Source organism: Nomascus leucogenys, chromosome 12 (assembly GCF_006542625.1).
Source record: "Nomascus leucogenys isolate Asia chromosome 12, Asia_NLE_v1, whole genome shotgun sequence".
Lineage (NCBI taxonomy): Eukaryota > Metazoa > Chordata > Mammalia > Primates > Hylobatidae > Nomascus > Nomascus leucogenys.
This window is the reverse complement of record NC_044392.1, coordinates 28464686-28479477: the sequence shown is the minus strand read 5'-3', so window position 1 is coordinate 28479477 and position 14792 is coordinate 28464686. Positions and strand designations below refer to the sequence as shown.

At 36.8% G+C, this 14792-nt stretch overlaps 1 protein-coding gene across 2 annotated transcripts in view; it reads right to left on the bottom strand.

The window, feature by feature from the left end:
• Nucleotides 1–14792, bottom strand: part of TNFSF4 (TNF superfamily member 4) — a 230892-nt gene that overhangs the window by 116638 nt on the left and 99462 nt on the right. The gene's annotated exons all lie outside the window — the stretch shown is intronic.

The window sequence follows — 14792 nt, the reverse complement described above, 5'->3', positions numbered from 1 at the left end:
GGGCTGAAGCGGGAGGATTGCTTGACCCCAGGAGGCAGAGGTTGCAGTGAGCTGACGTAGTGCCACTGCATTCCAGCCTGGGTGACAGAGCCAGACCCTATCTCAAAAATAAATAAATAAATAAATAGCCAAGCAAACAAAAAATTAGCAAAGATATAAAAAATTTACACACAATATGATTGATTTAATGAACATATGTAGAAATGGTTCCCAATAATTAAAAAATACCCTTTTCTCTCATATACGTGTGAAATGTTTGTAAGATAGCAATAAGTCAAATCCAACAAATTTCAGTTATTTGTTGTTATATTAGAACACATTCACAGGGTACAATAAGTTCAAAATAAATACAAAAAATTAAAACTCTCATATCTTTTGAAAATTGTAAAACACAATTGTGAGTAATTCACGAGTTAAAATAAAATCATAATAGAAATTTCAAAATCTTTAAAACTAAACAATAATAAAAACACTACCAATCAGGAATGCCACTTGACATGATGGAATAATTGAAACCATGCTTCTCCTTCTCCTTTGTAAAACTAGAAAAATATATGAAACTATGTTTTAAGAAATTGTACACAGCATGTAAATGGAATTTTTAAGAGAAAGAAAATAAACTAAGAGACCCCTATGCCTACTCTTGATTTCCACCTGGGGGAATTTCCAGACTACAGTGCAGAAAAAGAGAACCCAAGCAGAGACCAATTGTCTCACTGAGTTTAAGAGACAGAAAGGAGCTCTGTGAGTTGAGGGGAACAGGGAGGCCGAAGTGATTAGGTTTTTCAAGGCATAGTTTTGGAGAAAAGGAAACTATGCATAGAAAAGTCTCTAAACCTCTAAAACTATGCAATGTGGTCCCCTTGAGTCCACTGATAAATACTAAACCATCTATCTAGACGGCATAATGTGAAGCCAAAAATTACCAGAGAGCTCTAAGATGAAGATTTATATAGAAATGTAAGAGACACGGAGCTCACATAAGTGAGGGGTCGGGAGGGGGATATTTTTCAGTTAATGAATGCTACCTTAAAATTTCCCAAAGTTTAAAAACAATTTTAAAATGAATAAACTGATCCACAAGTAATTTAACTGCTTCTCAGAATTTTTCCAACACTCTTTAAAGAAAGACAACCAAATCTAAACATTCAGCAATGTAACAATCATTATGTCCGGCATATAATAAAAATTACTTTTTAAAATTACTAGACATGCAAATATGAGGGAAATGTGACCTATAGCCAGCAGGGGAGAAAAGTCAGTAAAATCTGCCAAGAAATGACACTAATGGCAAAATTAACAAACAATAAGCTCAAGTGTGTAAATGAACACATGAACATAATAAGAGTAAAAACAGAAGATTAAAAGAATTAATGGGAATTCAACAACTGAAAAATGCAGTATCTGAATTGAAAAATTCAGTGAATGGCATTAAGAGCAAATAAGAAACTGCAGAAGAATACATCAGTGAGGTTTAAGATATGCAATAGAAACCACCTAAACCTAAGTACAAAGATAGAAAAAAATAAACAAAACCTCGGTGAGCTATAGGGCAATATCAAGAAATCCAACAGAAGTGTAACTGGAGTTCCAGAAGGAGAAAAGATATATTTGAGGCTAAAAAAAAATTGAAGAAATAATGGTTCAACATTTTCCAAGGTATTGTGAAAATTACAAGCCTACAGACCTGAGAATCTTGATGAACCACAAGCAGAATAAAGATAAATAAAACTTGACCAGGTACATTATAATCAAATTACCTTAAGACAAAAACATCATGAAGATATCTGCCACCACAAAAACACACTCAAGTACACGGCACACTGACATTATAAAGCACCTACACAATCAAGTCTACATAACAACCATCTAACAACACGATGGCAGGATCAAATTCTCACACATCAATATTAACCTTGAATGTAATTGGGCTACATGCCTCACTTAAAAGGCATAAAGTGGCAAGTTGGATAAGGGAGCAAGACCCAACTATCTACTGTCTTCAAGAGGTCCACCTCACATGTAACGCTCATAGGCTTAAAGTCAAGGGATGAAGAAAGGTCTATCATGCAAAAAGAAAACCAAAAAAACAGCAGGGTTTGCTATTCTTATATTGGATAAAACAGACTTTAAATCAAAAACAATAAAAACAATAAAGAAGGGCATTACATAATGATAAAGAGTTCAATTCAACAAGAAGACTTAACTATTTTAAGTATATATGCACCCAATATTCACACTCCCAGATTCATAAAACAAATTCTTAGAAGAAACTTAGATAATCACATAAGAATAGTGGGAGACTTCAACACCCCACTGACAGTGTTAAGCAGATCATCGAGACAGAAAACTAAAAAGATATTCTAGACTTAAACCTGACACCTGACCAACTGGACCTAATAGACTTCTACAGAATACTCCACCCAACAACAACAGAATATACATTCTTCTAATCTGCACATGGTACATACTCGAAGACCAACCACATGCCTGGCCACAAAGCAAGTCTCAAGAAATTAAAGAAAAAATCATACCAACCACACTCTCAGATCATAGTGCAATAAAAAAAGAAAGTAATATCAACAAGCTCTCTCAAAATCATACAATTACATGGAAATTAAACAACTTGCTCCCGAATGACTTTTGGATTAAGAACAAAATTAAGGCAGTATATTAGTTCATTCATGCATTGCTATAAAGAAATACCTGTGGCTGAGTAATTTGTAAAGAAAAGCAGTTTATTTGTCTAATGGTTCTGCAGGATATACAGGAAGCACAATGGCATCTGCTTCTGGGGAGGCCTTAAAGAGCTTTTACTCCTAGTGGAAGGCAAAACAGGAGCGAGCACCTTACATGGTAAAAGCAGGAGCAAGGGTGCAGATGGGAGGAGGTGCCACATCCTTTGAAACAACCAGATCTCATGAGCACTTACTGTCATGAGAACAGCATCAAGGGGATGATGCTGAACCATTCATAAGAAATCCACCCTTATGATCCAATCACCTCCCAGAGGTCCCACCTCCAACACTGGGAATTACATTTCAACATGAGATATGGGCAGGGCCACATATCTAAACTATATCAGGCAGAAATCAAAAAAACTTTTGAAACTAATGAAAACACAGACACAACATACCAGCATCACTGGGACACAGTTAAAGCATGTTAAGAGGAAAGTTTATAGCACAAAGTGCCTACATCAAGAAAGTAGGAAGATCTCAAATTAATAACCTAACATCACACCTAGAGGAACTAGAAAAATAAGAGCAAACCAACCACAAACCTAGCTTAAGAAAAGAAGCAGCCAAAATCAGAGCAGAACTGAATGAAACTGAGGTACAAAAATCCATACAAAGGTCACTGAAACCAAAAGTTAACTCTTTGAAAGAATAAGCAAGATTAAAAAACTGAAATCTAGATCAACGAAGAAAAAGAGAAAAGATCCCTATAAACACAAACGTAAATGACAAAGGTGACATTACAAAAGACCCCACAGAAATATAAATAGTCCTCAGAGGCTGTTACAAATAACTAGGCTATTAAACAAACTAGAAAACCCAGAAGAAATAGATAAATTCCTGAACACACAACCTCCCCAAGATTGAAACCCTGAACCGAACGGTAATCAGTTCCAAAATTAAATCAATAATAAAAAAAATCTACCAACCAAAAAAAGACCAAAACCAGAAAAATTCACAGCTGAATTCTACCAAATGTATAAAGAAGAGCTAGTATCAATCCTACTGAAATTATTCTAAAAAACTGAAGAGGAGGGACTCCCCTCTAACTCATTCTATGAAACCAGCATCAGCCTGATACCAAAATCATGCAGAAACACAAGGAAAAAAAACTTCAGGCCAATCTCCCTGATAAACATAGATGCAAAAATCTTCAACAAAATACTAGCAAATCATATCCAGTAGCACATCAAATAGTTAATTCACCATGATCAAGTAGACTTTATTTCTGAAATGCAAGGTTAGTTCAACATATGCAAATCAATAAATGTGACTCACCACATAAACAGAATTAAAAACAAAAACCATATGATCATCTCAATAGATGCAGAAAAGGCTTTCAATAAAATTCAACATCCTTTATGTTAAAAATGCACAACAAATGAGGCATCAAAGAAACACAGCTCAAAATAATAAGAGCCATCTATAACAAACCCACAACCAACATTATACTAAATGGGCAAAAGCTGGAAGCTGGAAGCGTTCCCCTTGAGAAGTGGGGAATGACAAAGATGTCCATTCTCACCACATCTATTCAGTGTAGTACTGGAAGTCCTGGAAGCCAGAGCAATCAGGAAAAAAAAAAAAAGAAGAAATAAAAGGCATCCAAACAGGAAGAGAAGAAGTTAAATTATCTCTCTTCACAGATAATAGAATTCTATACTTAGAAAACCCCAAAGACTCTGCCAAAAGGGTCCTAGAACTGAAAATTACTTCAATAAGGTTTCAGGATATAAAATCAATGTACAAAAATTAGTAACATTTCTACTCAACAATAATGTTCAAGCCAAGAGCCAAATCAAGAGTCTAATCCCATTAAAAATAGCCACAAAAATAAAATACCAAGAAATACTGCTAACCAAGGAAATGAAAGCTCTCTACAATGAGAATTACAAAATACTGCTGAAAGAAATCTGAGGTGACAAAAATAAATGGAGAAATATTCCATGCTCATGGATAGGAAGAATCAATATTGTTAAAATGGCCATACTGCCCAAAGCAATTTACTGATTTAATACTATTCATATCAAACTACCAATGTCATTTTTCACAGAATATGGAATGAAAAAAGAGCCCAAAGCCAAGGCAATCCTAAGCAAATAGGACACAGCCAAAGACATCATACTACCCAACTTCAAACTATACTACAAGGCTACAGTAACCAAAAGAGCATAGTATTGGTATTTAATACAAAAACAGACCCACAGACCAATGGAACTGCATAGAAAACTTTGAAATAAAGCTGCTCACCTACAACCATCTGATCATCAACAACGCTGACAAAAACAAGCAATGAGGAAAGGACTCTATTCAATACATGGTGCTGGGATTACTGGCTAGACATATGCAGAAGATTGAAACTGGACCCCTACTTTCACCTTATACAAAAATCAACCCAAGATAAAGACTTAAATTTAAGACCTAAAACTCTAAAAATCCTAGAAGAAAACCTAGGAAATACCATTCTGTACACTAGTCTTGGCAAAGAATTTATGACTAAGTCCCCAAAAGCAATTGCGATAAAAATGAAAATTGACACATGTGACCTATTTAAACTAAAGAGCTTCTGCACAGCAAAAGAAACTATCAACAGAGTCAACAGGCAACCTACAGAATGGGAGAAAAGATCTGCAAACTATGCATCTGACAAAGGTCAATATTCAGAATCTATAAGGAACTTAATGCATCAAGCAGAAAAGCAAATAACCCTATGAAAAAATGGGTAAAGGACATGAATGGACACTTCTCAAAAAAGACACACATGCAGCCAACAAATATATTTAAAAATGCTCAACATCACTAATTATCAGAGAAACGCAAATCAAAACCACAATGAGATACTGTCTCACACCAATCAGAATAGCTATTATTAAAAAGTCAGATGTTGACAAGGTTATAGAGAAATGGGAATGCTTATGCACTGCTGGTGGGAATGTAAATTAGTTCAGCCACTGTGGAAAGCAATTTGAAGATTTCTCAAAGAACTACAAACAGAACTGCCATTCAACCCAGCAATCCCATTACTGGGTATATGCCCAAAGAAAACTAAACCATTCTATTTAAAAGATACATGCACTCGTGTGTTCATCATGGGACCATTCATAACAGCAGACAGATAGAATCAACCTAAATGCCCATCAACGGTAGACTAGATAAAGAAAATGTGGTATATATACAAATAGAATACTACACAAACATGAGAAATAACAAAATCATGTTCTTTGCAGCAACATGGATGCAGCCAGAGGCTATCATCCTAAGTAAACTAGCCCAGGAACAGAAAACCAAATACTGCACATTCTCACTTACAAGTAGGAGTTAAACATTAAGTACACTCAGACACAGAGATAGGAACAATAGACACTGGGGCTACTAGAATGGGGAGGGTCAGAGATAGATGAGCATTCAAAAACTATCAAGTACTATGCTCACTACCTGGGTGATGGGATCATTCGTACCCCAAACCTCCGCAACATATATTTATGTAATAAACCTGCACATGTACCCCCAAACCTAAAATGAAAGTTTTTTTAAAGTAAAAACAAAACAAACCCCCCAAAAAATAAAAAGGAAGAACAGATTAAGCCCAAACAATAAAGGGCAAAATAATAAATATGTGTACAGAAGTCAATCACACTGAAATGGGACAAACAATAGAGAAAAATCAGTGAAACCCAAAGTTGGACTTTGAAAAGAACAATCCACAAATGTGGAACCTGTGGATACAGAGGGCAGACTGGGAGAAAAGCCACAGACAGGCAGAAAAATATTTGCAGCACATATGACTGAAAAAACTTTTATTCAGAATATATATTTTTTAAACTCTTAACAACTGAATACTGAGAAGACAATCCAATTTTCTAATGGGCAAAATATTTGAATAGTCACATCACAAAAATTACACAAATCTCTGATGAACACATGAAAAGATGCTCATCATAATTAGTCAACAGAAAACTGCAACATAAAACCACAGTCAAATACCACTACACACCCACTAGAATGGCTAAGAGTTAAAAGACTGACAATAACAAGTATAGACGAGCAACTCTCATATATTGCTGGTGGAAGCTGAAAATGATACAACCCTTTTTAAAAATACTTGGACCATTTCTTATAAAGTTAAACATACATTCACCATATGACCCAACAATTCCATATCTAAGTAATTACCCAGGAGAAATGCAAGCACATTTTCACACAAAAAATATGTATGTTCATAACAGCTTTATTCATAATAGCTAAAAGCTGAAAACCTAAATTCATCATGAAACAAATGGATAAGCAAATGATGATGTATCCATCCCATGAAATACTAACCTATAATAAAAAGGAATTAATCATTATTCAAAGAAGTGCCCCAGGATCTTGATCCCACTTGTTTAAAATTTCCTTTGAAAGCTCTTGCTCATGTCTTCACCTGATCTGGGCACAACAGTACTGGCACCCATCAAATGGAAAGTTTGCTCAACTTTAATTTTTCAGTCAAAATTGTGTAAGCAGAACCAATTGAGATGCCTGTGGTGTTAGTTACTGTTTCTGCTGTTAATCCTCAGGCCTGAAGAGGACTGACATAAACAAGATGAATTTTTTCCTTGCAAATTAACATGGAAGGTCTGTCACTGTCAGCTTCATCTTCAACGTCATCTCATCCCTTCTTAAAATGAGCTATCCATTTGTAAACTGCTGATTTATTTGGGGCATTGTCCCCATAAACTTTTCTTAAAGCATCACTGATTTCACCGCTCTTCCACCCAAACTTCATCGTCAATTTGATGTTTGTTCCTGCTTCAATTTTAGCAGAATTTGTATGGCTCTGATAGGGTCTTTTTTCAAACTGACATCTTATCTTTCTAAGTATCTCAAACTAGCTCCTGTTCAGACATGTTATAGCAAGTTAGTACAAGTTTATTTGGGTGAAAAAATTGAAATCTATGCACAGTTTTTTCATAATACGCATTTTCCATGAATGTTTTTAAGAACCCTAGTACATTCCTATTAAATGGAGAAGTAAAAGATGTTATGCAACCACACAGAAGGAGTACCTAGCCCAGTTTTCTGTCATCCTAGAGGGCTCCTCAGAGGAAGTGATTTTGGAGACAAGTATGGGTTAGCCAAAGAGTTAGGAAGAGAATGTGCTTGGTTAGAAATCCTGACCCCTTAGAAACCAAAGGTGATGTCATCAAGCACAGCTACCCATTGCAAATGAGATGTCTCATTATGTGAATTTCAGTTCTACCCAACAAATATTTATTAAAGTCCTAATATATAGAAGGCATTCTATTCTACATATTGGAGCCAAAGAGGAAGAAAAGAAAAGAGTGTGAGGATGAGCCATGACTTCAAGGAGCTTACAATAAGTTGAAGAGGTAGAGCTTAAACACACACAAAAAAATACAGAGTTTTCATAGTAACCTAAATCAGCTTTAAAAGCCACCTACGCCACACACAAGTGATCATTTACTCTATGTAAGGTGTGGTGGCTTTTTTAACTGTCAGGAGAGAAGACTGCAAAGGGGGTTGAGTGAGGGGTAGGGAGACAAAAGAAGGAAAGACTACAGGCTTGGGAAAGGATCTTGACAGCCATAGACAGACTGCTAAGCACAGACTTCCTACTGTGTTAGTGGACATGCGTAGGCACGAAAAATAGGGCATGCTTCTTCTGGCTATTTTTCTTCTGATCACCTTTAGCCATCGCCAATCATGCTTCCCCTATAGCAGAAGATTGTGCCTGACATGTTCTGGCTAGGAAAATGGTATGGATGGAGAGATGTAATGGAGAAGCAAAATCACATGTAAGAACCCAACATCCAACTTACCCTCAGCACAGCCTCTCAATAGGCCTTGGAGTCCCAGGTAGACAGTGCCCAGAAAAGCAGATATTACTACTTCCCTTCCTTCTCAGGAAACTGGAAGAAAGCCCACACATTATAAAGTTTAGTTAATCAGTGAATAAACATACACTGACAGTTCTGGGTTCCAGACTGGAGATACAATGATGAGCAAGAGAGTTTTTGTCCTCATGGTGTCTAGTGGGAGAGAAAGATACAGAAAATACGGGGAAGAGTATAAGGTGCCATTGGAGTACAGAGAAAGGTAGCCAGCCTACCCTTACGGAGACAGGACAGACTTCCGTGAGAAAAATGTTTTCATTATATTCATACACTATCTAATGATATGTTAGACCTTGTTTCCTTTAAGAAATCTTGGAGGGCAAGAAGGGAGAAGTTATCTGGCAACACATGAAAAAAAGATCACTGGTATGGCAGACAGATTCGTCACAGTCCAAGTAAAGTCAAGTTTCACAGTCATTGCTGTTTGCTTTATGGATAAAACAAATGTACTGTTGGCAAAGCCAGGGTGGAGTGCCAGATTCAATAGGCCATAAATCCTGAAGTAACAGAAAGCACAAAACAGACCTGGCCCCAATCTGCACTGCTGCTTTGTTGAAATTATCCTGGCCACCCATCAGCTCCCACAGATGGAAGCCAAACCAGAAAAAGTAGGTGCTAGGAGGAAGGAATTGAAGTTGAAGGAGGAGTTCATCCATATCTGGCCCATGCGAGGAGGCTGCAGGAGAGAATACGAAATATGCAATGCAGCCCACACTGGTTTCTTGACCAAAAGAGAGGAAAATAGATAAATGAATGAATGAATGAGAGGATGTATAGATGGATTGCTGGAAGGAAGAATACAGCGAGGGGAGCAGAATATGCTACAGAAAACCTCTGGGGTAGAAGGGAAAGCTGGTCTCAATGTGGCCGACCAACTGGGAAATGCCTCTGGTTAGAAATCATTCAACTATGCCTCCTTGGAGTTGACCACATGACATTTATCTCCAGTTTTTTAAACCAAAACCAAGGCTGTACCATCAATGTTGAAAAAGCTGAGAATTCAAAGGAAACGTTTCCGATGCTGTGGGTAGAGTCTGGGGAAGTCCAGGCTAACTCTACCCTGACCTGAAGGCTGATCACTTACTTTCAGGACAGGGGCTGAGAGAGGACTGTCACGGGGAAAGATTAAAAATGAGACCAAAGCAACCACGACCACAACAAAAAGAGAGAGCAATAAAGAGAGACTTAGAAATGAACACCCACTTGCTTTCAGATGAAAAGTTTGAGTCAAAGTGGTGTTAAGGAGGTGACAGATCCTATATTATAGCCAAGAACCCCCAGAACTAAACAAATACAGTGGTTTTTCTTTCCTCTCAGTAATATGATTGCTGTTTACCTGGTGCGGGAAACAGGGTGAGAATGGGAGGAAGAGACAGGCTCTAAGATGCATAATGGTTTAGTTAACATGTAATTCAGTCAGCTGATTTGTCTGTCTATTTTGTGTTTTGTTCTGTTTTCAATTTGCTTTAGTAAAGCTGGCCTGAGTTAGAGTGGTGAAGTAGGAAACGATAGTCTTTGGCACCTAAGGAAAATTCCACCTTTCTTCCTCACCCTTTCCTTTTTGGAATCTCCTGCCTCATTCCCTCTGTTTTTATCATCCACACTTCACTCTGCACTACTCTCAAATTTCAGGGGCTCCTCATGCTAACTGAGGCTCTTTAGCCAGAGCAGGACTCCCACAGCTACTGAGTTCTTCTTTAGCAGCAGTTTACAAAAGGCCTTTACAAGCATTTTGTTTGTTATTGCGCACAACAACCCTGTGGAAGAGTCAGCCAAAATATCATCACTAATTTACAGATGAGGAAGTAAAATGACTTGTTCTATGGTAAGAGGCAGATTTTGGTAAGGACCCATGTCTTTTAACTCAGAGATAAAAGAGTCTCAGAGTTCTTTTAAGCAAATCACACTGGATAAATGAAAGAGGATATATAAAATATAATTCATACAGAAATTTAGCAGCTATATAACAATGAGTACTTAACATGACACCTCTAAACTAATAACTATGAGTGATATATCCAGTTTGTTAACATTTTCCAATTATACATTTGAAATAAAAAGTACCAGTCACTTGAGAAATGATTGGACTATAATGTCCTTTACCTAACAATATTTTTTAAATATTGTAGTGGATGCTGTGGTATGCCACTCAGTGCCAGATTCAACAGCCAGATTCAACAGCCCATAAATCCTGATGTCTAATCTGTGTCCAGAATTGAAGCACACTCCTTTTCCCCGCTGCTTTTAGGAGTACTGACAGCAGCTGACAGCTCTCAACTGCATCATTCTCTGGAAACTGCCCTCAGCTTATGAAAGCTGCTTTGCCCAAGATGATGGCTCACTCCCAGGGCCAACCTGCATCCAATCACTGGTGGATGGTAAATAAAGACCCAGTTCCCTTGCCCCAAGGTGTTAGGATTCTGAGGGGCTATCTAAAGTCACCCAGGGCATCCATGAGGATTGCATGACGACTTGTGACTGTTTTGCATTTCACTTCTTCCCTCTACCTAATCCTACTTCTTTCCTTCTCTCACGGGTTATTCAAACAAATCTCCTTGAAATACTTTTCTACTAGTTTAGGACAGCTAACTACTAAATTGCATTGTGTTTTAGCAAAAGATCCACAGGAGGTAACTCATAAGTGCTCTTTGTATTGACTATTTGATTTATGAGCCTGGAATTAAGACTTTATATGGGATTATGCATAACAGTTATTTTTGCAAAACAATCTAAATTTGTAATCATGAATGCAGAGTTCACCTGTTTCTCAGACTGTGGTAACTGTATAAATTAGGATTCCACCATGCCCCCAACAAGTAAAGTTGGGAGGGGGAACATTAAGAAGGAATAGGAAATGTGGGAAGACATGCATTAACTATAAGCAGTTTTCTTGTAGTGTCAGGGGTAGGCTGAGGGGCTCATCAACTAAAGATTAAGTTGTATTTAAACCCATTGTCAACTGCTCACATGGCCAAAAAATTACTTTTAGGCTAATTTCTCTCAATCTCTAAAAGGCATATTTTACTAATTTTTATGAGTTCGATAAATCAAGCTATATTGGCCGTTTGATTACTGCTCATTATAATCCCCTACTTCCCCCAAAATAGATGGTTGATGATAGATGATAGATAGATAGATGATAGATAGATAGATAATAAATAGATTAGATAGATAGATGATAGATAGATGATAGATAGATAGATAGATAGATAGATAGATAGATAGATGATAGATAGATAGATGTAAGATAAAAGCAGAAGTTGGTATTTAAAGTCCCCAGGGAAGAGCAAGCAGCCCTAGAGTCCTTCCTCTTTGGCCCACCTATATTGGGAGTTTCTCCAGCCAGGAACTTCCTATGAGAAATAGGAGGAGAGAAGGAATAGGAGGAGAGAAATCCTGTAATTCAGAGAAGACATGAAAGATAGTATCTGCCACTTGGATTGACATTTTACTTTACCAGCCCTTAGTAGAATCTCAAAGGTCCCTGGGACACTTTGTTGCTGAGGAGGGATTTTCTTAGGTTAGGGATTTCCCCCAATAGTCTCTGCAAGTTTCTCTCTCCATAGTTGTGGAGAGCTACTATCTCACTGCCCAAATGGTACTGGATTTTGTTGATCATTGGATTTGCAATGCTACAGGCATTAATGGAAACACAAGTAATGGAATTTTTTTCTACCTTTTTCTTTCAAGTGGAGTGCTCCACCCCTACCCCCAAAAATAAACAAAATCAACATAATTTCCAGTGTCCTAGAGTGAGTAAACATTCAATCCAAACTACTGTAACTGCTATGATTAATTTCTAAAAGATTTTTACTATGAGTTGATCTTATTTTGAAAGTAAAAGCAAAGTGTATTGGAGGAGCATATCTGACTTTAAATCCTGGGTTTACTGTTTAGTGTCAATGTGATCTTGAGCAGTTTATTTGGGTGCCTCTATCAGCAAAGTGGGGATTATAATGTCATTGTAGTTTTTATGAAGAACAAATGTTCTGTTTGAGAAACATGTAATTTATGTGAACAAATGATAACGATTCTTACAGTTTTATTCATTCCAAATGCTCACTACAAAAATCCAGTTTTTTTTAAAGATTCATTTAATTTCTTTATGCCTAAGTCTATTCATAAAACACTACTGCTGGACTAGTTGAATTCCAAGGTTGCTTTCCATTCTGACTTTCTATGATCTAAATGTAACACATGAACAGAGCAGATAAAGAAGGTATTATTTTTATACACAACTTTAACAAATCTATTTTGATAGAAAATTAGGTGAATGACACAGACCACCACCTTTCCCAGCACTTTGATTAATGTATAACCAAATGTTGTTCTTTAAGTGCTTCAGATTTAAAGGAGTAATAAGAACATTAAAGATTTTCAAATATAGAGTTCCATTTTTTTTTTACCACAAATGTCATTACAACTCTCATCTAAAAAATGGAGTTATTCTAATTAGTTAATTCTTTGGGTTGTTGTGGAGATTCAACTTCTAGGTAAATACAAATAATTAAGCATAGTGCCTGGCACATAAGAGCAAATCAAAAGCAGCTATTAGTATTAACTATTATAGCAAAAGTATTTCCAAACACTCTCTCTGCCATCGCTCCTAATCTTTGCATGAATGACTCATTCACTCATTAATTCATTCAGCAAATATCTGTTGAATGCCATAGGTCATCTCCTCCTAAAATCTTTTTCTGATTACTCAGTCTAGGCCACGCCTCCTCATCCAACACCACCACACTGTCACTCCTTCATATCACTATGCTTCATTTGATCCAAAAATGCTTATCACCACCTACAACTATCTTGTTCATTTGTTTGTTTACTCACTTATTTTCTGCTACCACCCATGCACCCCACCCCCACCCTACAGAACACACATTCCATAAAGGTGGGAATCATGTCTTCTCATTTACCACTTCTCATTCCCTGCATAGTGCCTGCCTATACACACTCGGCGCTCACATAAATCGATCCAACTTTAATAGCAAAATTCCATATAAAAAATAATTGAACAATTCACTCATTTTTCTTTGTCAGTTATTTTGATATGTGGAATTTATGGGGGAAAAAGCTAAAAGAATTGAGGTCATTTAATTTACAGAAGAGAAATAAACTTTTTAAATGGCCCTTAATAGTCTGGAAGCCTGGGTTCTAGTACTATGAGACCCTGTGCAGGTCCTCTCAAACCATGTCCTTCTCTATAAAATGGGAAGGATGATATCCACTAGGACAAATGCATTCATAGGGCTGACATATGGCAAAGCACAAATATAGCTAGCATTAGTGTAAGACCCTATTCTTTAAAACACACTTTGACATTCATTTGTCCAAATGAGTCTTACAAAAGTGACTCTCTGAAGTACAGAAGAAAAAGGGTTATTTTCTTTTTCTGTTTTACAGAAGAAGACACTGATTGTAGAGAGTTCTGACATCCCTAAGAAGCAAGGAAGAGAAAGAAAGAGGGCAGGAGAAAGAGAAGAGTAAACCAGCATATGTGAAAGATGTTATTGTTCATCACACTCTTTGACCTCATCTCCTATGATCCTCTAGGACACTCTCATTCCCATTTTATAGATGAGAAAACCAAAGTTCAGACAGTTTAAGGTAATGACTGACCCACAGGTAGACTACTGGTATGTGAAGATAACAGAGTATGACATCAGTTCCTCCAATTTCCAATCCCATACTCTCTGTTTTTACCATGTGGCTTCCAAGAAATGATCAAGGGCAAGATATCTAAAAAAAGATAAACATGCTATGAAAATAAAACTAAAAATCACTTAATCATTTTTAAACAAAGAAAGTCATCAACTCTTTCTTTTTTTTCCATTTTTAGCTGAGCTCCAGAGGAAAATCACATGGAATAACATGAGGATTGGGTATGAGGAATAATTTAATAACAAGTAGTGTTTTAGCCACTGATGACGTTATAAAAGACACCTTTGGAAAACAGTTTTAAGATGTGATTAAACCCTGACATCAAACCATTCATCATTCCAAGAGGATTTAAATGAGGGTCCGTATGATGACAGAGGTATAGGTATTAATTGAGGATTCCTAGTGTAAGAATTAAAGAAAGAGGAAAGAAACATGAAAAGCGGCTGGACAGTCAAGACAGATTTATTTTAGAGAAAACAAACCTGAGAGGTGCCTT